This window comes from Thermobia domestica, chromosome 17 (genome assembly GCF_964235325.1).
Source record: "Thermobia domestica chromosome 17, izTheDome1.hap1.1, whole genome shotgun sequence".
NCBI lineage: Eukaryota > Metazoa > Arthropoda > Insecta > Zygentoma > Lepismatidae > Thermobia > Thermobia domestica.
The window spans coordinates 47,348,740-47,372,597 of NC_137470.1; positions in this window are offsets into that span (position 1 = coordinate 47,348,740).

Below are 23,858 nucleotides of genomic sequence, written 5' to 3' on the forward strand. Positions count from 1 at the left end.
CATATAAAAAAATATTGGTAACTGGATTTTCTTTCAGACTTCATCGACTAAAAGCAAACAACAGGAAACAGAACGAAGCGACTTTGCTTTGCAAATATTAGTCAGGGATTAGACGCTACACGTCACTGAAACTTCTATAATTTTTTTTCTTTCAAATTAAAAGGAAAAGGGTTCGGAAGAAAGAGCCAAAACCTCTGAACTGAATTTGATTTTCTACGTAAATATCTTAATTATACAAATTACCTTTCCACAAAATTACACAACTGATATTTTTCTGAAGGTTGTGAAATTTGCATAACAATGAATTTAAGAATTTTTTTCATCATCTGGTTATAAAGAATGAGATTCTTCGGCCAATTTCTCGACAACAAAATGAGAAAAGAAGAGAATTAAGGAAAAATAGAATGACTTTCATTGCCTCTGGCTAAATCAATGTTTTCCTTCTGCAGAGGCGTTTGCGACTTCTTTTTTTCGAAACTTTACTTCTAGTAAACCCAAAAGTTTGATATCAAGTCGAAAATTGAATAAATTATTATTATTATTTAATTTATTGAAACGGTCCTCCCTTTCTTGTACTTTGGTATAACATGGCACATTTTCTGAATGTTGTGTATTTGCGTCAGCAATTGATACATTTCTAGAACAATACAATAGTATTTATTCTTTTATTTTATGACAGGTTTTAGGATGCAACATGAATTCGCCTTTCTTCTATTTCTAAACCTGCATTTGATTTTGATTTAATTTGGTTTTCAGTTTAGCGTCTTCATCAGCAACGAGACTATATGAGACTTGAACCTCCAGCTTAACATGGGATGCGAACCACATTACCTCCCGCCAAGAATCAAATCCGGGTCTCTCACGACAAAGGCGCGTACGCTAACCCCTTAGCCACGAGGGACCTCGAACCTCTATTTAAAGAAAATAAGGTAACTAGATCTGTATACGCTAGTGCAGCTAAATACGAGAAGTGTTAATTACTGGGATGTTTCCGACGAAATCTGCCAAAACATGCCTATAATATGTGCCACGGTCTTGGAGAAGTGCGATTTGACGAATACTCCGGGAGACAACGCTGTGCTAGTGTTGTTTGCTTCGGGAAGATTTCGTGGAAAAACGTTATTATTTCAATAGAGGTAAAAATCCGTTATTAGTACCGTGCTAACTCTGAACATTGCCGATTGTTTACAGCAATGTATGCTTTATTTCGTGTCTGTCTAGGAACACTTTGTTTTGTAAGTGAAATATCAGTATTAGTGATTCCATGTCTACTAAATCAATACCAAGCATGGTTCAGCGAAATACGCCAGGGCTTGTGCAGGACTGACTGCAGAATACAAATGTTACGGGATATGAAGTAAGGATGAGCTAGGACATCTTTATTTCATCTGGAAATTCAACCAGTCATTAATGGAAGCCAAGAAGCATTCAAGATTTCACTGCCTGATATTATTAACAACTGATGTTATTATATTCTGTTGTATGTCGCTAGCTGACTTTACATCGAAAGATAATTTAATTATTGCTTTGCTGTTATAGAGGAAGTCTTTGTATTTGTAATTTGTAATAAACATTGGTAGCGACCTTTAGAACCTTTACCCTTTATCAGTCTCACACGCGATGCTTTTAATTTGCTTTGTTAGATCAATTGCTTCTCTCAATTGGTTTGACCTCATTGGCCCCTCATAGTCAGGCTACTACAAGTCATTGTCCGTTTCGTTCGTTTACCCACGACACGATGTTACAGAAAGGAAGTAATGAATATAGAAGTAAGTAAAATACTTTGACTCAGGTGACTTTGGTTCGCTTACCTGACAACGTTAGCAAGCTCAGGAGCAAGTTTGAGAACCTTGTGTTGAGTCGACGACATGCAAAACCAAGTGATATCACAAAACGTGTTTCTGCAATAAAGCTAATGTTTACGCCTCTTGGCAACAGTGCACTGCTAGCGAAATTCATTGCGTTTTTGTTTCAATGCACTTCCTTTGATGACATTTTCCAACAGTCATCATTGAGAAGTGTTGTGTATTGGTTAGAATAGTGTTGTTATAAGTTGCACATACTTTTCCCGCGTTTTTTGATTGCAATATCTAGTCATAGTTCTGACGATGAACCTCTAGCAAAAAGAATACGTGTTGTCACCAATGAAGGCAAATACCAACGAAATGTTTTACGAAAGGCAAGAGTCAAGAGGGAAGAATACGAGAACTATAAAGGTGGTATGGTGTCAAGGAAATCTATTCCAGATTAAATTTGGTGCCAGGGAAATGCAGTTTATCCGTTGGTGATAAAAGAAACATAACAAGTGGAATTATGTCTATGTATTATATACAAAAACATGCAACATATATATTTGCAAACGTTGATAGAAGTAAAAGAAGTAAAACGTAGGGTAAAAAAAAACTAAGGTGATATTGGTGCCAGTGAAACGTCACGCTCATTTAAAAGATACAAAACTTCTAAGTAGAAGATAAGAATCATTGGAGTTCTTATTCTAGTAAAGAAAAAAGAAATATGTCTCTACAAATCCTTCGAGTTGCAAGGCTGATTAACTTAGTTCAGAATAAGCTTACCCTTCTGGAAAGCTACCTAACAATACCAAATAAATGACGACCTGGTCAACCTGAGTGACTACACTACAGGCTATGAAGATTTCTGCGACATCCTTCACTGGTCAACCACAGAAGCCATGTGTTAACGTTGACAGAGAATATGAAGATGGGTAGTTCCAGACAGACAGACAGACATAGTAGTTTAGAAGGGAATCCTGTTGTCTTTCATAGGAAACTGATAATGTGATTACCGTTGTTACTATGGGTATTCCTGTTCTAATCATTTTCCGAAATTTCATTTGATACTCAAATCCATAAGCATAGTTAATAACTTTGTGTTTTTCGTTTTAAAACAGAATAGAACAGAAAATGTTGTTATTTCGCTTGCAAACTTTACGTTTTCTTCCAACACGACTAGTTTTATTACAGAAACCCGTTAACTGAATGTTTATGTATTTTGTTTTATTAATTACGAAAAAAACTATTATAATCTAGTTACAGGCGTCATCCAATTCGCTAGCAAATTAACTAATACTACAAATTTTGTGGAAGCCTCAAATTTTATATTATCAGAGATATGATGTTTCTTCGTTTCCCTAAAGTTTCAAAAAGTGCATTCAGCGGGTTTCTTAAATAAACGATTGAATTGTGAAATATTAATAAATAAAGACAGTGGAACGAATTCTGAAATCCTTCAAAAGCCTTCACGGAGAAAACATTTTCCACCGTACACATACATAACTCAAATAATGAAGTACCACATTTACGTGCTGTTCAGCTGCGATACATCTTGTGTCCTCTAACAACAATTCATTTATTATGCAGAAATCATTTGTCTATTGCAATGACTAAATCATATAAACATAAATTCATATTAGAACACACAGAACTGCTGGGCGTAAATATGAGCAACTACTACATCTGTGATTAACATACGATGCGATAGCTTGATCTGTAACTGATGTTAATTTCTAACTAGATAAAAATACACAAAATATAACATAATTTTTGTTCGGATGATTTTCATGAAATATATCTCTATTTTGACAAACAAATATGTCCTCTTGATTATATAGATTGATATATTTAACAAAATGAAGTAGTGAGTTAGTTACAAGATGCATTAATTACAATGTGAAGAAGGACGACAATTATGACTATAGCTCCTAAATTTTAGTTAGAAGTTACCATCAAGATTTCAAACGAATGTTCGTGCATTAATTAATTGTAGCTGTGTATTCATTATAACTTAAAATATAACTATTCTACGTTAGAAAAGATTCCATAACACTGGACAAGAAATTTTAACTTTTTTCATGCTTCGGAAATGAAAAGTACATTTTCCTATGCAAAAGAGGATGCTTAATACGAAAATGATAATACAAATGCTGAATTCGTTTGAGTTTAAATGCAATCGACAGAGATATGTGTTATGTAGTGTAAACACTCAGATTCTTGCACTTTCTATGTTGATATTCACTTAAGTAGATACTGCTTCAGAATTGTTCATCCGAGTATTGTGGTTCGTAAGTCATTCGTTTTAGAATAAACCAAGTTTGTAAATGGTACTATGCCCATGTGTACTTGATGTACAACAGAAGGGAAATTTGAGATAAAATTGAGATTTTTCCGTCCAAAAATCCATTTCTCAACCGTAGCGCCCCCTGGTGAAAACCCGGCTACAGGTCCCTAAATATAAAATACCTTGAAAACTACTATGGTTCATACGTAATGGGTGTGCCTAGTTTCATTGTTATATCTACGATAGTTATCAGGAAGAATATGCTTCAGTCCTGTTTGACAATACCAAATTTCATATAGGGTAAAGTGAGACATAAAATAAAAAGAATCCAAACAGTATTATTCATCTGCGTATAATGACTTATACGTTATTCTCTTCAACAGGCTTTCAGGCTTTCAACTACAGGCTTTCAGATAGTTTCATGACAATGTGTGTGCGATGTACGAGAGAAGGGAAATTTGGAGTAAAATTGGAAATATTCCGTCCAAAAATCCCTTTTTCAACTTTAACGCCCCCTGGTGCGGCCCCAGCTACAGATACCCAAATGTAATATATCTTGAAAACTACTGGATTTATGTGTAATGTGTGTGTGCCAAGCTTCATTGTAATATCTACAACAGTTATGAGATGAAAAAAAAATATCAGTTCTACTTGACAATACCAAATTTCATATAGGGGAAATAGAGATATAACATAAAGTGATGTTCGTATGTAAAGAGTGGGAACTGTATTTTATTATAACATTAGACCTTCTATACATGAGACATAAGGTCACTTGAAGCACGCGTATAGGTTCTAGTATGATAATTAATTATATGTGTTCGTGGAACAGCATTTCTCTCAAGGAATATTAAAGAATTAGCAAGAAATTAAAACTATACAGAATGCAAGTGAAAAAACATAACTTACATGGATATTACAGATAGCGCCTCTTTGTCTGTCGCTTGTATTGTGGTTCTGAAACATCTCTAGCGATTGTCCAACAATAATCGGCAAGCATAGACTTGCACCAGTGGCTCTGATATCATTTCTCCATCGTATATATAACTTGATGGAAATGTTCCCCATGTCCATCGCTGACTGCTACCAATTTTCTGGAAAGAGATCTATGTGGGAGTGCTACATGTTCGTTTTTAATGACACATTACACCTCATTTCTTTGTAGGAGAATATTAGCTACTCCACTAATTCCTTATAGCTTTGAGACCGCTCGTTCCCTGCCCCTCAAAAGAAATGTTTCGGAATGATTCTCATGCAATCTTCTTCTTATAGCATTGCTTAAAATTCAGGATCATTGAGGAGTTGCCGAATTTGAGGGAAAATAATATTCTCTCCTTGATTTTAGTTTAAGTAGTTTATGGAAATTTAAGTGGAATATATTTGAAGCCATCACATGTTTAGTTGATACTTTTAACGAAGTTCTTGATTAAACCCAATTTAATTTGTAATGAATGTATCAAATGAACATGTTCAATGCTCTTTGCTTCTGGCCCGAAAGTTTACGATGCGGCTAGTATTTTTTCACGTAGTGGGAATCCTTATCACGGCTATCCCATTCGTATAAAAGAGCTATATTTTGTATAGCCGAGCTGCAGGCCAAGAAATATGGCTAGAACTATGAATTCACCACAAATACTCAAATTAATTATATTTTATAATAATGGCTTTCAGCAGTTTTTCTATGTTAGCGCATGTCTCCTTCCAGTGGACTGCATAATCGATTGGAGTTGATAGCAACACATTTTCACTCTTCACTAACACACTTGTAGACTTAGTTTTGGTGCGTCTATGAACAACCTCCATTAATCGAGATTACGTTCCATGTACAGTTAGTCATAAGACCAGTTACATTTTTACAACATACTATGTCACTCGCCATTGAGAAATGCACTTCCAGGGACTTCTGACCTGTCCGATACACGGATATTTTAACATACTCGTTAATTGGTCTCACTGCTTGAGTCTGGATGCCAGTATTTCTGCGCTACTTTTTAATAACCCTACATCTCTTACAAGGTCATTTAATTAATGCTGAGCGGTCATATGGCAAATAGATGATGAAATGTTGGTTGTAAAGTCAGGATCGGTGGTTGACGAGGAATCTGAAACAGGATTTGATATACTTGGATCGAGTTTGTCCCCCTCTTGCTCTTCATTGTATGAAATAGTGGAGTAAGATACAGGAAATTGTAGAACCTTTAGTTCTTCATAATGTGGCAAAGGACGAATAGCAGAAGAGATGTTGGGATAAATAATAGTCCACTTTTTTTCTATTTGGATATACCTTCAATTGGAGAAACAATGCAAAAATTATAGTTTGAAGTATGGTCTGGCGGCTCTGTCTATATCATAGGAACTAAAAACGGCATGAATATTTTTTTATATAGCCGGTATTGCAAGTTTGTACAATAAGTATCACAAGAAATAAGTGGTGCCCACTTCTTGTCCATATCTTCCAGTTTACAGAGAAAGTACAGGGGATATGCTTTCTTTATGATATGTGTGAAATTTTGTTTTTAATTGGCAAATGTTACTTGGCGGTAAACTTTAAAAAAATCCGCATTGTTAACACATTTACGCGTCCGGAATGGTAAATTGTAACTAGAAAAGAACCTTACACAATATTTTTTTTTTTGGTAAACTCTGCAATACAAACTACACCGTGATGTTGTTGATGTTTCTTAGTCAGAGATGAACTGCGTGCGAGAGGGATAGTAATAAAGCTAATCGTAAAACAATGGAAGTTTATTGAAATAAACATACACCTCTGTTGCCACGATCCCTTAATTTCCGCACCGGATCAAATCTGGTGATAACGTATTTCTTTGAAATCTGAACCAATCTTGAAAAACTTATTTCATATTCGTTATCAGGACTCTAAAATTAGTAAGAATTGGTTACTTTCATCACTGAAGCATTTTCACTGTTGACTAGTGTAATCTTCACCTACATGGATGATATCTATGTTTAAAATGAGTAGTACAATGAACATGAATGTTTGAGTAGAATTGGTTCAGGGCCCTCAACCTCTTAAACCTAACCTCCTGATATCCCATAACCCTCTGAGTTACCAATATGTTTCACCATGGTATGGAATTTTGAGGTAAATTGGAAATTGGTATGCAGTCACCAAAACCTGTGTATGATGATGTTATTGCTGTACTATCGTATATCGAACACATTCGAGGAGCATAGTACTTCAAGCGTTTGAAAAGAGCATTTGCCACTGCTCAGGATGACGTGGAAGTTGTGATGTCGGTATGTAGAAATGATAGTCAATGGAACGATTCCTCCTGGAAGATGGAGAGAATGGTATCAACACAAGGATTCAACCAGCACATGAGAACATACACTTCTCAAAAGATATCTCATGGCAGCACTGGCAACTCAAACGAAGTAGCACTTAAACTTGAGTCACAGAAGCTATCAACTGGTAAGGAAAAGCCTCACTTATATTTAATGCTTTCGGCGTCCAGCTCGAATTCAACATCTTTCAGGCGGAATCCTTCCATTGACTATCACCGCAACTTCATTGCTTCCACGTCAGTCTAAGCAGTGGCCAGTGTTGAATTCAGTCATGTTCAAGAGGGGGCTGAGCCCCTGGAATATATATGCGCCCCCTAGAATAGTTATACACATACACTGAAATACTTGCTTTTTCCTATTTATTTTTTTCGAAAATAAAAGTCTTAAAAGTAAAGATTAAAAAAAAAAAAAATTAGGTTCTTCTTTTTGCCCAACCTAATTGTTCTAATTAAGAAACCGCGTTCTCGTATAAAGTCGAAGTTAAATAAAAACTTGGAAATTAGATAGAAACGCACACAAACGCTTTCGAATATTAGGGAAAAATGGCAATATGTTGGTAATTGCAACCGACCAGACAATAACAAGTCGCGAGTTTGGTTGCGACAGATTCCTGCTGCTCTATTGCAATCCAAATCTCAGCCCACCTTAATTTTTCGCCCCCCCCCCCCTTATACAAAAGTCTGAATTCAACACTAGCAGTGGCAGATGTTCTATCTTAACGCTTGAAGTACTTTACTCCTCTAATGTGTTTGATATACTATAGTATAGCAAAGACGTCATCATACACAGGTTTTGAAGAGTACATACCAATTTCAAATATACTTCCAAATTCCTCACCATAGTAGTAACTCAGAGGATTAGGGAATATCAAGAGGTAAGGTTTAAGCGGTTGAGGGCTGTGAATCAATTTTACTCAAACATTCATGTTCAGTGTTTTATTAATTTCAAAATTCAGATATTATCCATCTAAATGAAGATTATCCAAACTTTTCTAACGTAGAATAGCTATATTTTACATGTAGATTTACTTTTGGTGCAATACTCGAAATAATTGTTGAAAAATTATAATTCTTTTACCGATTTCCTTGTTATTGTCTCCTAAATCATTTGTGCTGGGCGGCATATAACTTGGCATATATAAAATTCAAGGTGCCCATCAGAATTAATTGTTGGAAAATTAAAATTCTCTTTTGAATTGCATTTAAATACAATGTTCGGATGTATGACATGAAAACTACAGTGCAAAAGCACTCACCAAGATATGCTAGGTTGCCAACAAAAAGCACGAATGCTTTCTAATTGAGTCAGGGCAGGGCGAAGCCGGGAATCCAGACGACAAGGAGTTAGTGCATTCGAAGGAAACAGGGGCGTCAGCGACGGTGTGTACACGCGTAAAAGATGGTAGTGGAAACAAGTTGATTTTTGTGTTGATATCAGTTTCACTAACACTCGTCATGGTTTCATATTCATAAACGCGCGACTTGTAAACATAACATATAGTTTGTGTGCACTGTGGATAAACACAGTGCCAGTGGAATATAGTGTCTAATACAGTCACCTTTCATGTGCATTCATTTATTTTTTCCGTCGTAAAGCACCTGCAATGATTTTACACTAGTAACCATACCCTTGTAAACCTAAAATACAGGTGTATTACTTTGTATTTAATTCTATCGCTTGCAGAAATTTGTTCTTTATAAACATGTTTCTTCATGCAAAGTATTGTTTTATTTCTGTAATTTTTTCAAAGTGTGTTGCTCCAAAAGTAAACCACTACCATATTTTAAGTTGTAATGAATACACGACTACAATTAACTAATGCAAGAACATTCGTTTAAAATCTCGATGGTAATTTCTAATTAAAACTAAACAAGCTCTCGACATATTCGTGTTCTACTTCAAATTTAATTAACACTTCTTGTGGCAAACTCACAACTTCATTTTGTTTGTTTTAACCATCTCATTATGTAAATAACTTACAATGACATATTTTTATTTCGAACTTTATTACCATGACATATGTTTATATCCAACTATCTACATCATCTCAGTATATCGTCAATTTCTTCTTCTTTTTCTAAATGAAAAATTTTATTTTTTTTTACAAAGCATATACCGCTGTTACTAAACATTCGGTACATGATGGAACTTAAATTACAATAACTAGTGATTTATATTCCTAAATGGTAAATCAAAGAAAAATCTTGTTAAAATCAATTTCATTATTATTTAAATTCAACGAAATCTAATTAACCACAATGACATCTTGTTACCTTACTTGACGTAAATAACCTCCGACAACAAACATTAAATTTGATAGTGTCTTGTTTCTCCGGGACTGAGCTATTCATAGATATATCAGAATGTATTTCTCTTTACCGGAACAAATCTCAAAGGTGATAGGTTACGCTAAGTTAAATATAAGCAGCGGTTCTTGATCTGTGGAAGCACCGGTTCCAATATCAAAGTTACGTACTTATTTTGTTTCTATATTTATTGATTAAAATATGTTCTCTAATGTTGGTTTGTATATAAACTATTACATTTTTTCTCAAACAATCACTATCAAGGTACATGTATACACTATATCTATCTATCTATCTATCTATCTATCTATCTATCTATCTATCTATCTATCTATCTATCTATCTATCTATCTATCTATCTATCTATCTATCTATCTATATATATATATATATATATATATATATATATATAACTTCTACACTCATGCTATTGAACAAGAGATAAGACAAATATATAGCATGTGCTGTGAGCCATTAATGATGGAGTAACCTAAAAAGAAGAAAGAATCGAGAAAATTGCAAATATTCATGCACGCAGTTAAACAAAATTATTTAATTAAATAAACTATATGTTATATAAAATGGAAGGTCTTTCTTCGTTCTCTTGGAGCTTCAACTTTTCTATGACCTCATTGAAATCTGAAATTATGGTTTCCAAATCTTTCTGAATACCAAGCATCGCTACTGCTGTATTTTTCGCTTTATTTTCTTTAGAATACATGAACACCTCTCTCCTCCCATAACATGCATTTTGTTATCATTTCTTTGTATGAATAAAAGAAGCAAACAGTCCATTTTCAGTAAATACTTATTTTGTTCTGATGTTCTACTATAAAGAAGCATGAAATCGAAGATTATTTTTTCGTTCGAAAATGAAACGAAAGTTTAACACTCCAGCAAATTAGACTAAAGAAGGCAGATGTTTATTCAAAGTGGATGATTTCGACATTATTTTGTATGCGTTCCGCTGTAAATCGAACAAAGGACCATGTGCACCAAAGACACAGATCCAGGTATTTCACCAGTGGTAGGGATTTATCTCCTTCGAGAAATTATTTATTAATATTAATATTTGCAATGATTTGTCAGTTTTCAATCAATGGGAATTAACCGTGAACTCGAAATCACCGAATTTGATGCTGAAAGTACCTGAATATAGAAATTTCTCTTTTGGATATGGTAGCAGTATATTTCAAAATAGGAAAAAAGAACGAACTGCGATTGCAAGGACTAGTTGTTTCTGCTATTATCAATGTTCGTTTGATTTGATTTGGTTTACTATTCATTCTTTACATCATATTACACGTATGTTTGGTTATTAAGTATTGTTTATTTCAGTTCTTAACTGTAACCAAGTTTTGAATTAAAGGAATTTTGTGAAAACGAAATCAAGCAATCTCTTAACCACAAAATTAATATGTATACTTCTGTGTATAGTAAGGTTATTATTCTTTCAGTGTCACAAATTATTTCCTTGATTCTAAATTGTGGTCCCTGATTCGATCACTTGTCGCTGTGTTGGACGAACACGGTGTAAGTATGCTTTCTCGGGTTTACCCTGTTTCCTCCTGTTTTCTTCATTCCAACATTTCATTCATTCACACCATCTCCTTTAGAATATGGCAATAAAAATATTGATGAGAGATTAGTTATAAATTGCTTAACTGAGAGGAGTGGGAAGAAACATCATAGACATTAATTCTCGTTGACTGCATTTATACTTCAGTTTTTCTTTAGACATACTTCCTGGTGCTCCATGTTGGAATCTCCTGATTTCGTGGCTGGTAATATGACAACACAAAAAAAAAAAAAAAGGAAAACATCTTGCTTGGCAGAGAACATACACTTTACAGTTCTTGAAGCAATAAACATTCTTAAAAACTGCACTGATATGAGCACAAAATTAAAATACGGAATTATTTTATATTTTGATAATTCCCCTCTTTTAATCATAATCGATGTTTAGGACCACAAACGCCAGCAGAATTTTTCCCTACCCGCAAGTTTAGGGGAACGAAAAGACCGATAGAAAGCGCAGTATCGAACATACATATCATGATTCAATTTTATTTATATAATCAAGGCTAAAAGTGGATTTGAAAAGGTAAGGGGACGCATGATGTTATATTCCTTAAGCCCGGAAACTATGTAATTGAATCTCATAACTTTAAAACACATGTTATTTGAGAGAATTATGATGGTTTTAAGAATTGATGTCAGCATTTTGTTTTTGACCGCCATATTGGGAAAGCAACCAACTCAAGGTGGACAACATGATTTTTCACTGCTGGGACTATGTTGATCGATTTTATATTGGTTGCAGCTCTTCCGTCTTTGTGATGTTATTTTTCTCATTTTTTGGTGGTCTAACTGACAGACTAACCCTGATTCTAATACAATAATTATTGACGCATATCTCATAACTCTATTGGCTGTAGTAAATTTTATTAATTACTGTAGTAAGTGAATGAGAGAATAAGAAAATCTAAAACATTGCAGCATGTATTTCGAAAAGCCGTACCAATATTGCAATACAAGGGACCGTTGACCTATTGTTGCCGGTGTCTACATGTGTGCTTAGGACTTTACTATAAAACCACCGTCATTCATAATCTCGCTTCTCTCAATCAGAAAGTTATACCGCTGATTTTGTTTTTACTTACTACTACTCAAGGCCCTTCGAGAAACTTTCGTCCGGGAACAGGATGAAAAGGGACTGGACTGGTTAACAATTCAAATTTCTAAGCTTCGGGGAAAGCTATCCAACTTTGGGAGGGCAAAATTTCCTCAATATTATGACTGGAAGAAACACTACCACCAATGAACACACATTAGTTCTTTGCGAATTTGTGTTTTGTGAATAATTTATTTTTTCAAGCTTCTTATCTCACTCACACTATTAATTGAGTCAAGCAGTGCTAAGTGAAGGAATTCGTAACTATTACAGAAGCTGACTACATACCAGTAGCAATGGCAAGGTGCAACTGGAAACGGACAATATGGGAAGATAGCAGTGATGCAGGAATAAATTTACTTCCCCATGCTAAGAGATAGGAGCTCGCTGCCATATGGTAAATGTTACTGCTTCCAGTGGCAATGCTCGCTGCAACTGGAGATGTAAATCTCACTCTTTACTTCAGTTTTTTAATTGATATTTTTTTTAGAAATGCATCAATACTGTCTTGTCGCAAGAGTAAAGGTTTATTTTTACTGATACACTACTTTAATACTTAAAAATATCTTATTATATTTAAAAATATCATGTTGCACAACTATGCAACATATAGTACCACCCGCAGCTGCTAGATATACGATGGTTTGATCTGTAACTTAACCTCTACGGTCCCCCAGTACTCATTTGAGTACATTCATTTTAATATTACGTAAATATATGTCGTTTTATTTCAATCGCACCCTTACACGTTTTGCTTCTCAAGTGCTCATTCGAGAACAAATTTAGTGCAATCTGGGTCCATCAGATGGCAGCATTGAGGATACAGTGTTAGATTCAAAAGTATGGCTGCAGCAGGAGAGGAAGGGATTGAAAGTCCTGACAAAAAACGTGAGTATATTATTTGATTTACCTTAGGTATGGTATAAAAAATTATTTTCTTGTAGTTTAATAGAAACTTCTTGATATTAAAACATTACTCGTGATTTGGAAATTCTGTACATTTCAGAACTTAGTAAAAATTATCATGTACTCAGATGAGTACTTCGGGACTTATGTATACATATTATTCCCCTGTACTCATTTGAATACTTTTCATATTGTTAGATTTTTTTTATCTTTCAAAAGCTATTTTAAGTTTTGTTTTCTTTTAACTGCATTTAGAAATAAATATGTTCCAATTTGTAGATAACTTGTCTCATGATTCCGAATCACCAGACAAAATTTGGAAAGTGAAGCCAATAGTTAATGAGATACAACACGGTTGTAACCTGCTGCCACAAACAGAAGTCCGTTGCTATCGACGAACAAATTATACTTTTTTCAGGACAGAAAATAACTCAAGGTTTGAAGCAGTATATTCCTTGTAAGCCCAATCCTTGGAGATTAAAAAAATTGCTTTAGCAGCGTGTGATGGTTTGGTTTTAAATTTTTTGAAATATCCAGGTAAAAATACATTTCCTGAAGAGTTAGTGAAAGTGTATGGAGTAGGAGGAGCTGTTGTAAAAAAAATAGTTGAACCAATAGATTCTGTAAAATTTGTTTATACTGACAAGTTCTTTACTAGTGTGTCCACTGCTGAAAAAGTGTTGGAGGCAAATGCATATTGTACTGGTACAGTAATGCGAAATAGGACAGGAAGAGCATTTAAAAATCTGAGGAGAGATAAGGAAATGGTAAGAGGCAAAGTGATGTCGTATGTAGAAGTGATGGTAAAATAGTTATAGTTAAATGGAAGAACAATAAGAGTCTTCTCTTGTTTTCTACAGCTTTTGGTAGTTTACCACAAGATCAAGTCCTAAGGTACAGCAAAGAAGATAAGTATCATTTTTGTGTTCCTAGGCCGTCTGTAGTAAAACATTATAATAAGAAAATAGGGGTGTAGATTTGCAAGATAGATTGATTTCGTAGTGCAGAATCCCCACTAAGACTAAGAAATGGATTGTAAGAGTATACACTCATTTCTTGGATTTTGCTGTTGTATTTTGAATAAAGTAGATTGTAAGTTTGCAGGTACACCAAGAAAGACGATTTTGATCTGTTAAGAATTTAGATCAGACATTGCTAATTCCCTATTAGTGTCTGACCCAGAAAGCGTGACACTTAGTCCCAAAGTTGACAGACCAAGTAATAATAACAGTAATGTGGTTTCTGTGAAAAAAATAGAACAAAGTGTTATGCCTATGCCTCAATATCATGTTAAGTATGATTCAGTAAATCACTGGCCAGATCATGTCCCTGGTAAACCAAAATATCGATGTAGGTTTGAAAAATGCAAAGAAAGAACAAGGATTTAATGCAGAAGCTATCCTTTGCTTGCAAAACAGAAGTTGTTCTCTTGCGTTCCACACCAAGTAAATCCATTTACCGGGTTTTGCAAGGTTATATGTTATGAAAACAACAGTGTATGCTAGATATTATTACACATGGCAAAGGTAAAGTTATTCTCGAGATGTAAAATGCATAGTTGTTCTAATGAAACATTGAATGTACATGATTATGTTAGCAGCTTATCTTATAAGGTACTGAAGGTAAAAATATAAAACTAGTACATTTTCTTTATTCCTCATTTTGCTCAGATACATCACAAAATTATAGCATAATTTGTTGTAGACATTGCAACAATATTTTTGCCATTAACTTTTGATTTTTCACTTAAGATTTGCAAAAAGTCGTTTATGGTATGCAGTGAATTCAACTAAATTCTCATAAGTAATTATGCTCACACTGAATGTATCATGAATGATGTTAAAATAAATAGTTTTTCTTCAAAACAAAACAACTAAATCTTTATTGATAGCTGGCTTTTAATACTTGCTTCACTTCAAGCAAAACCATCCTTTATTTATTTTTATATTTACAATAAATATATGTAGTACGCCCCTAAAGTACTCAAATGAGCACATGCCCTCCCTCTGCCCCTATGGCACATTTTAATATGAAATTGCTATTAGCACACAAAATACATATAACTAACTAGAAAATATTCAGAAATAATTTTTTGGTGCAGTAAAAAAAAATTCGGGACCGTAGAGGTTAAGTCCACGAGATAAAAATCCATACAACATAAAATAATTTGAATTGGGACGATTTTCATTATATATATATATATATATATATATATATATATATATATAGTAAAACAGGGGGTTATGGAATACCATTTACATATGTGAAAATAACTGTTCAAGGATTCATTTTAAATAAATAATTAGCATATAGCCTTGGAGGATATTTAATGTGGATTATAATATGATAACTAGAAGTTCCTAGCACACATAGGAAGAAAATACAATTAAAAATACTAAATGTTGAAAAAATGTAGGGGATATGGAATAGAGGAGGTATGTGGAATAGTATCGAAGTACATTAGAAATTGACGTCTATCTAGGACAATTTCGTATACATTGGGCAGCTTTTCGCATCTCGCATTCTGCTAACGTTGTCACTTGCAAAAATAGCATATATAGATGTCCTTGTTGGACATAGAAAGCTCTTCATGAGCCCACATTTTGCTAATCACATACTTAACTCACACTTCCCCACGAACATCGTCCGAAAACTTACTGTCTCAAAAGATGTACGTAACATCTCTATCTCTTGGTCGGATGCACGGAGTTCCTATAACCTCTAGATCGCTGGAATCTTGAAGATGCAGTTCATCAAATTCACTACTAGAGTCAGTAAATTAAGATGGTTTCATTGACTTCTGCACCTTCTTCGGAGAAGCACACTTTTCAGAAGGACATTTGGCGAAACGACTGGATTCTCGTCTCTCATGCGAATATGCTACGTGTTCCTTTTATGGTGAAGAAGTCAGAGCATGCGCTGAGCCCCTTGGGCGTTTGCGTGTAGATAGTTTGGGCTTCTGCGATGGTGATGGTTAAATGTCATAGGTAGTGATAGATGAGATTGTTGATGGTTCTGAAACTAAAAGAAAAACACTTTTAGCAAAGTGATGCAGTGTTGAGAGAATTTTTCATGGTGAAAAAAATAGACGAAAACAATCGAATCTAGTCTACCATTTGTAGACTAGCTACCTATTGAAGACTTCACATTTTTGTTTTAATCCAAGTTAAATTATGATCCAATTTAGTCCTGATGCAAAACGTTTATGGATATGAAGAAAAAGCACGTCTATACTAATCAATTACAGCTGTAGGTTTCAATGAAATGGTTGAAGGCGATTTATATCTACCCTTTTATAGACTCCTATCTAGTCTTTCTAAACTAGACCTAGACTACTTTACCTAATACACTAACCTGGTATCGGTTCTGCAGTAGTATGTTAGTGGTCTTTGTGCTCCGAAGTATCTTGTCCCACAAACCTATGCTGGAGGTCTATCATTGTGCTGATTGTTTTCAAATAGCTGGGAGTTGGTTATGGGATACCAACAATAGAAGTATTACATAACCGCCTCCCATGGCCTTTTTGTAAAACACTCACACCCCAAATAAACCTGCACACAACATGACATTTCGTTCTGTTCTCTAGAAGCACAACATAAGGCAAACACAATACTGTAGAGTTGAGCATTTAATTTTCAAAATCATTCAATGAAGTAAGTAACGAAAACTTACCTGCAAAAGTTTTTCGAAGTTGCAAATTTAAAAAGAACGAACTGCAGCAAGTCATTTACCAGTAATTACTAGTACAATTTTGGCAAGTTATGAAACTTCTTTTACATATATCCGCTTATCCCCGCGAGAGAAAAGCACTCAACAGAGGCAATAAGCCACGATTTCATACCCCCATCCCTATTCCATAACGCAGTGTTTTCCTCTCTCTTTATATATATATATATAAATCATACATATCATGACTGAAATTGCTCTGGATTCAAACTATTTGCTTAAACATTAATAAGCAAATTGCATGTTGTGCTTCGTATGGGCATTTCGTGTTAAGACATACATTAAACGATACTAGTGCATAGGGTAACTTGCACACATTGCTCGTTTACGGCTACAACTTTGTTTGATAATAGTCGTATGAAGTATAATGTAATAAAATTCTCTCTCCCTGGTAGAGGGAGGTTAGCAGGGATAATACGAAAAAATATCGTTAACTCGTAAAGCGGAAGATCCCTGCTAGGTGGATTATTAGCGACAGTTAGTAGAACTAAAAACAGAAAAGAGCGAGAAACTGCAGCGTATCATTTTTCCATTACAGAATATAATATAGTTTACAGGTAACACTCTTGCCGTCATGGTGTTTGTAGGTTATCGGATATCATTTTTGTTCTACTTTTTCAAATGAACAACATTCCCTTCCTTTTTCCAAAAATCTATATTTTTCTTTAAAGGTAAAATAGTTGTCATAATCATTTAAGTAAAAATGTGCTGCCGACTGTTATCTTGTAATAAAGCTATCTCATATTTTATTCAATTCTATTTTGTGTTTTTCAAGTGAAAATACATATGTATTGTGTTTCAAACGCCAATGGTTATTCAATAACATTTTTAAACTCTGCTTTTCATTATTTTGTCAAAGTTTCATTTTGTGCAAGAATCCAACCCGAAAGTCATTTAAAACCTTTCTTTGTGTGGCAAGGTAAATATTGTTTCCATCTGTTGCGTCTACCACAAATTTATCTTTTGAATAAGTCCCAATTATAATAATTAGACAAAAAGATCAAAGTAGTTGTTTATTTGTAAAAGGATTCAATTTCATATTTTAATATTTCCTTTCTGTATAATACAGAATGTGTTCAAGTTTCAGCTTTGTGGTATATTGAACAAGTGGAAGCCATGATATTTTATTCGATTTGTTGGTTTTCGTCAATCGCTATTGATGTTTAGAATTTGGGTGCTGTCAAGTGGCTAATAAGCAGGATTTGAATTGAATATTCGATTGAATTTGAAAAGAGAGCACAGAGTATATCTTCATCACTCTTTTTTTTAAAAAAAATACAAACTTAGTATTTAGTAATATATATATAACATAATAACTCTTCAAACACCCTGCCTATCTCGATATTTTCAACATAGATGCGGTTTGATCCTTAAATGGGTTTTATCATTTCACTTTGAAGGTAACTTGGGGAAGGGGAGATATATATAAAAATGATCGAAAGTGTCCGACATTAGTAACGAATTGATAGTTTGTGAGGTCGCTGAGATGAACAGTGACACTTCCTATGCTATTTAAATCCAAACTCAGCTCCCGAAGTTGGGGAGGGGAGGAAGAGATGAATAAAAACGATCGGATCTAATTCTCCTATATCTAGTTCTATATCGAGTTCTCACGGCCTCTATACAGTCGACAAAACATGATGGGTCATATAGTGCGCCACAGATGACAAGATCGACGGAAAATATGCGAACTAAAAACAGTGTTGCAAATTTATGAACTCTAGTTGTTACTGTTGTTATAAGAATTATATTATGCTATTAATGCAGAACGAAAAAAAAAATGTTTAATTTTCTTGTGTTCGTGTTATTCCTTTCCCTTTCATTGTCGAGTCGTACTCGAGAAGTATATAATTTTCTTTGTCGGCTGAACAATGAGGAGATCTATATATAATGAATATAAATACAATAGCGTCCGTTTCAGCAGCAAGAGTATGTGGGACGTGGACTCACAGCTTAACTTGGGATCCGAACCACATGAGCTCCTGCCGGGATTCGAACCAGGGTCTCCCGCGCCACAGGCGCGTACACTATCCACATAGACACGAGGGTGTTCTACAGTGAGTTATGAATAAAACTGATTCCTAAACTTTTTAAACCCTCCTAATCTATAGGTAACTTTTTATTTTCACTTAGTATGCTTCAATAAGATCGTTTTTTTTTAGCTACAAAAGGAACTGAGCGAGCGTTATTGCAAGGGTAGGCAAGCAAGTATTATCAGCCAGCGTAACTTAGGATTGAAAACATAAGTTCCATTAAGGAGTTAACCCATTACCTATTAAAACAATGTGAAAAGACAATCATTTAACGACGATGGGGTATATTGCACAACAATTGCAATATATATATACAGGCTGTTCCATAATTCGTGTAATTTTCTACAGCATTCGGAGAAGATGAAGTTTTCACACTCTTATTGAGAGATATCTGAATTTTTCGAGTTTCTAAAGGAAATAAGAGGTAATTGCTGTTTAGCCTCCCTTTTAGAAGTGTAAACACGAAAGTTCATTTTCCTTATGGGAGATTCAATGTTAAATTTTGGAAGCAGTTTGCTCCAATAATTATTCGTAAAGATTTTTGGGGAAATGAGTTGCTTTTATTACAAAATAGAAAAAAAACTCACTCACAAAACTAGTAAAGCTGTCTCAAATATTATTTTGGGAAGGCCCCCCTTTTGGGGTCAAGGGGCGTAAAAGGGTGGTAGGTGATGTGTCACCAAAATCCCAAAATTTATTTTCGGAATGTCAGTAAGCGTCAGATTAATCATGAATGTCACATAATTAATGCTCCAATGCTCCTTAATGTAAGGATGGCTGATAATGGGGCTACAGCCCATTTCAAAAATATAAAATCACCATAAATATCCTTAGTAGGGACATACGGGGAAGAAGGTACTTTTTGTTAATTAATGTGAAATTTGGCGTCATTGTGCAAAAGAGTATGCGTTTTCAAATGCAGAATGTTATTTTGGTAACCCACCGCCTTAGGGGTGCACAGGGGGCGAACCATTAGATGCTGAATCTTTATAAAAACTGAAAATTTTGTTCCGGTGTGGCGCGCACGAAATACCGGGGTCCCAATTTTTACCCCCTCATAAATCATAGTTGTAAAATGTCAAAACATACTGTGTTAAAACAGCAGATGGCTTTTTCAAACGAAGGCTTTTGAGGTACAAGTTTTGTAGTCATACATGGTTGCCAGTGCACGGACTGCAGAGAGGAGTTTGTCCAACGATAGAATATTTACGTACCCCCAATAAAATAAGGAAAAGGCACGGAGCAATAAAACTACCACACGTCTTGACCACAAATTTAGGAGAGGAAAAATTGGCACGCGACACATTGAGTGACAGGTAATAAACCAACCGATCAATGCGGAGAATCGGTCTCTTGAAAAATCTTCTATATTAATCAATACATTTTGCTTTTTGTAAAATATTAATGCTTTCACAAAATAAATAAAACTGTCAATGTTCATTGGATCAGTCATAAACATATATATATATATATATATATATATATATATATATATATATATACAGTGGCGGATCCAGGATATAATCAAGGGAGGGGCTAAACCATAGTTTGCACTTTTATCCAGTGTAAAACAGGATTGAAGCCCATTTTATCCAGTGTACACTTGAGCGTCCACTATATATATTTTAAATCAATTGATCAGCGCCGACAAATTATGTTCCAGACTGCAAATATTATCTTTGTATATATTAAAATTAAGTTACTTGAAATGAAATTTATTAGTTTAATCAGGAATGTCATTTATTTATTTATGTCCTCTAAGTCTGAGGTGTATAATGAAATACTAATGGAAAATGTTCATTAGTAGATAACATTACTCCAGAATATGTTTCAATTAAATTCAATTTCTTTAGTCATTATGCAACCCCAAGGCTATGAAGGACGGAGCGTGGGCCTTGAACAGCCACCGGCGGTGTACAGACAATCATATAAAATCAACTTTCTCAGAATAAGTATTTTCCAGCACACTGTCACTTTCCAGAGAGTTGGATTAGAGGATCACGCAACTGTCCTGACATGACCAACTCAAATAATCTAAATTAAAAATATATCGAGTACTTAAGTCTTCCAAACATAAATAAATGAATAACCTACCCATTCTTTCTCAGTTTTATAAGTTTCTGTCGAAGGGGCATATATATCTGATATCTCGCTTATTGTTTAAGAACAGCGAGACAAAACTTTTTCCTATATAAATTTTCTTTTTGTCATTATCTTTTCAATGATATATCAAATTACATACTTTATCATGTAAGATTTTCGGATAGCCACAGCAATAGGTTACACGGTGACACAAGCAGAGCACTCCATGAAAATATTGTTTTCAAAAAGATTATATACATCATCAAAAGGTTCTGTTGTTTTTCCTGCTCGCAATATTTTTTTCTTGAAAATGGTTTGTCCTGGAACAGAGTTGTAGAAATATGTGGTGATGCAGCTCCAGCGATGTTAGCTTCGCAGTCTGGATTTATAAAGCTGGCAAAGAACAAAAATTCTACAGTTATGGGTTTGCACTACTTAATTCACACACAAGCCTTAAAAAAAACTTTTTCAGAAAACCTGAAGCAGGCATTATCACTGGCTATTAAAGTTGTTAATTTTGTCAAGTCAAGTGCTCTGAATGCTCGCCTTTTTGAGATTTTGTGCTGTATCCATATTGAAGTTCGTTGATTAAGGAGTTTAAATACCACTTTTCATATCCCTCATATGTCTCAAATTTTCCGGTATTTCGAGATAGGGCCATCTTATTATAACACTTGCAAACCAATCCCTTTTTCCTCCCACCTTTCTCTTCCCCTTCTAAGGAAATCCAGAAAATGCAGAAACAATTCTTTAACTACTACGTATTTTAAATGAAAAGTCTAAATAAAATAAATTATGTCTCTAAGCTTTAGGAATTTCGAGATATGGCTATCTTATTTTAACAATTGCAGCATCCACCAATTTTCTTACCGCCTTTCTCACTTTCTGCTTTTCTCTTCCCTTCTAAGGGAAATATCTAAAAACGCTGAAACACATCTTTAATAACTTTAAATGAAAAGTCTAAATACCAAATTTCATGTCTCTAACCTTAAAGGATTTTGAGATATTTTCATTTTGTTATAACAATTGTAACCCCATTGCTTCCCCTTCTTCCATTCTAGGGAAAATACCAAAAACCGACGAAACACGTGTATAATTATTTTAAATGGCAAGTCTATATACCAAATTTTATGTCTCTCTCTGCCTTCAGAGATTCGGAGATATGGAAATTTTAGTATAATTATTGCCAGCACCCTTTCCTTCCTTCCATATCGATTTTCTAAAAATCTCTCCTTAATGGTATCCCACATTACAAATCCCATGCACTGTAAAAATGTAAAGTTTCCAGGTTAAGAAATTTGACCTTTGAGTTGTTCAGTCATGTAGACCTTACTGTGTCCAGTGGTGGGTCGATGTGTCCGAGGTTCGATCTCAGCTCTTGGCAAGTGAGTTTAGTGACTGACAAGCTGTGTGCGCGAGTTTTCTCGGTATTCTGTTACCTTCGGCTTTCTTTATTCAATCATTATCATCAATAGAGCCCGGATTTCCATACATAAACAAACCCCAAAATATTCATGCAAACATGCACGAAAAATACAGTATAAAAATATGCACTAAAATATGCATTTAAAAATTTAACATATGCACTGAAATATACACTAAGAAAATAAAATATCAGGTTCTTACAAAAACATCTTATATTAACGATCTCTGTTGCAATGAACTATCTTCCTTAAGTTTTTTTTCCTGTCAACTCTGTGTTTATCAGTAAGAAACGTTTTGTAGATCGAAAAGTTTCTTTCTACATCAGCAGAAGTCACTCGTACATGTGAAATACATGAAAGTCTTCCTGTGTTACATTCTCTTCCCATTCCATGTTTTCACCATTAAGTACATTTGTAATGGCACAGATTGTTTTGTACCCGGATTTTTTTTTTTTGCCAAATACTTTGCAAAGTTTATCTGACGCTATTTTGGTAAGACTACTGGACAAAGTCTGCGATAATTCGCCCAACAAGGAGAGTGAATGCTGCAAAGCCTTCTTACAGGATTCCAACTGTCTGACAACTTCAGGTATTGCCGAGAAGTGGTTATGTATGTACTTAATTTTGTTCTCAATGCCACTTGTAGTGAAACATTTTTGAGATACATAAATAGCGGCTGCATCATCGGGACTTAGTGAGTCTACGGCTGTCTTTATTGATTTTTAAGATATCTGTATAATACTGCACAGCTTGGAGCCACGAGCTCTTCACTGGATGAGAAGGTACTGGAACATTTGTCGCAACTTCGCGAAAAATACGTAAGCGCGATGGAGCTTTCACAATAATTTATTTATATTTAATACTAGCGCGTCTACTGCTAGATATTAGCATTTGGTTGTTTCAGTTACGCAACACTTTCTGCTATTATTCTGTACAATATTTTATTCTACACTGCGTTTACAAACGGAGTCAGTTCACTTTAAATATAGCCTACTTTCATGTGATATACTCTCAAATATGCTAGTATGCAGCAATAAAATTCAGGAATATGCAGTATCCTGCAAAGTTTACAAAATATGCATACACATCGAAATTCACTCAAAATATGCAGTTACATGCACCATTACATGTATCTCAAACGAATTCTTGCAAGTCCGTCGGAAGGAAGAAAACATTTTCCATACGTTCTTCCATGTCACTATAAACATGCATTTCGCATATAAATCCGGGCTGTAATCATCAACGTCTTCCTTAACCTCAGTGCATAATCATGGGACGCTAAACTAATAATAATAATAATAATAATAATAATAATAATAATAATAAT